The sequence below is a fragment of the Limulus polyphemus genome, unplaced genomic scaffold (assembly GCF_000517525.1).
Source record: "Limulus polyphemus unplaced genomic scaffold, Limulus_polyphemus-2.1.2 Scaffold2617, whole genome shotgun sequence".
NCBI lineage: Eukaryota > Metazoa > Arthropoda > Merostomata > Xiphosura > Limulidae > Limulus > Limulus polyphemus.
In genome coordinates, this window is record NW_013668227.1 from 27901 (window position 1) to 30662 (window position 2762).

The window sequence follows — 2762 nt, forward strand, 5'->3', positions numbered from 1 at the left end:
TGTACATTTGCTGTTGTATTAAAGTTTTTCTTCATTACCCATTCAAGCCGTCTCCAGCCATTATTAAACTCTGTACAAGCTTATCACAAAGGTAGGCCTGATGATTCAGCAAAATTGATTTATTAAGAATGTATTTAGAATTTCTGTTAGTTTTAAGTTTGATCATTTAATTCTTCTAATTCATGAAGGTGTTAAATTATGACAAATATATGAATTGTAAGTCCACAAACACTGGCTTATGTGGGCTTCCCACCCATAATCCCATTGGTTGGTAATTTGCCTCTTACTTTCAGCCATCACTTTGTTTCCTTAGAAAAATTATTCATTATAATATTTTTAAGAATTATTTCATTTTTAAAGTTGGAAACAGGTGTGAAAAGATCTTTACTTTATCATTTGTATCACTTTTATTATTTTAGTCTAAAAATTAAAGTGCCAACATTTGTGGGCAAATGCAACATGTCTCCCAACAGTCCCAAATTACATTTAATTGTGTAGCATAGTTTGTCACTGTAATAAAAACAATCTGAAAATAAATAATTTTTAAATAACAGTTTTCATTTACAAAACACTTGGCTTTTTGTACCATCACTTATAAACATCTTTTGTCTCGGGTGTAACTTTCATGATTTATTCAATTGAAGCATTATGTCTCAACATGTTGATATTAGGAACCTGTTAATTTGAAGCTATATCTGATATAAATTTTCAGTGATTTCATAACTTATCTCTGTAACATTAAATAACATTGGATATTATCATGGCCCAGGTTAGCAAAACTAAAAAAATCAATATTTTAATGAATATAGCTAATTAAATATACTTTTCTTGCATTTTTATGTATAAAAAATTAGAATGAATTGTTTTTTGTTGGATACCCTTGCTGTTAACAATATTTTCAGCCATAAGCCCAATAAGGCTCAGTTAGCTTTGAAGATTTAGGTTAGTCCTAAATACATATATTGAGCAAACTATACAAAACTATCTCTTGAATAGAAGTAGAACAATAGAAATAATAAAATTCTAACCAGTACTGTTAATGAAAGCAACAATAAAGGTTTAACAGGGCACACCTTACTTATGGAACACACAAACACTAACTGTTGGCTTCAAGTTCTGTTGAACAATGTAATATCAGTATAACTATGTATAAACAGAACTCCCACAACCTAAAAAATCAATGAAAACCCTTAAAAGAACTCTACCAAATTACTACAACGTGTTACTGTTACAGTGTAACAGCATGGCATCGGAGATATATTACAACATCACATTACTGTTTATGTGGGGAATTATGTAGCAGGACATGACCAAGAGTACAGCCAAAAACTAATGTTTATGAAGATAAGTAAGAAATTAAATGAATACCTGAATCATATAACTAGATTATTGACTCTCTAATGAAAATATAACAAAGTTAGATCTAATACAAAGAAAGAAATTTTTTAAAATTACAGCATCCTAAAAGTGGAGGATTAGAATTTTGAATATATTTGTAAATATGTAGGTTATTTTTTAGAAATGAAAGATTATTGTAGAAGTAGAACTTACTACATATATCTAAATTTACAAGTGTATTTTATGTGAAATTATATCTTCTCACAGAAGAAATGATAGAAAATTGTAAAAATTACCACCTCCCACTATCCCATCTTGTTCAGAATCAGAATAGAAGTTGAAGTATCCATCTATGTTTTAGGCCACAAATCTTTTTGTGTTTGAGAATATACTCTTGTTGTGTGCTTTTTCAAGTAATTCTTTTCATGTAGCTTTATTGTGTACAACATTAGGAAAACTTATTAAAATTAAAGAAAGAAGGGTTAACAAATAATAATGAACATAAGTTGTTAAAACCAACAGAATCACATAGGTGTTTTATATTCACAACCTAAAATACAGAAAGAAGGAGACTGTTTGTATCTAATCATAAACTGGCATGTTTTCTTGTAAAACATTAAAATCATCCATTAAGTATTCATGAATTTACTAATTCAGACAGATTTCAGTTTGTAAAAAAAATACAAAAATTAAACTTTGGAAATTGTTTATTGTGCTAGCTTTGATACTGAATCATTATTTACAAATATACTTTTGGATGAAGACTTTATTTAGTTGTTAATATTGTGTATAATAATGAAAACCAAAATAGATTGCCTAAATAAGTATTTAGAAAGGTACTGGACCTATTATTAAACAATCAAAAGTACATAATCAGAGAGATGGAGTTGTTATAGGATCTAGATCAGTACCAGTACTGGGCTAATCTGTTCATGCTCTATTATCAAATACTTTTGGGTGATAATATAGCGTGTGGTCTACACAGATACTATCATCATCATCACCATTTTAACTTTCATTTATTTGCAATTGGTGCCATTTATTATAAATAACACTTTTAAATTAATAAAGTACAAATTACCATTACATAACATTTTTAGGGTAAATATAATTGGAATGAAATAAATTCCAACAATCAAAACTAGTACAATTATAACCTAAATTAAAGGTATTCTTTTGGAACACACAACTTATTAAATTATTATTATTTGCTGAACAAAAACATGGATAGATATAAAATTATTTAGCAGGAAATTATGTTTTAGTAAATCATTAAAACGGTGATGATGATAGTATCTGTGTAGACTGCACGCTATAATGTAAATATCTTTGTAGGCTGTATGCTGTAGTAGCACCCACTTTTGATGGGTGAACATTCAGAGGCTATAGTGTAAATATCTTTGTAGGCTGTATGATGTAGTAGC

General features: G+C 28.5%; 1 protein-coding gene across 3 annotated transcripts in view; it reads left to right on the forward strand.

Moving 5' to 3' along the window:
* The window catches only part of LOC106467438, a 16189-nt gene that overhangs the window by 1327 nt on the left and 12100 nt on the right, over positions 1–2762 (forward strand). The window lies entirely within an intron of this gene.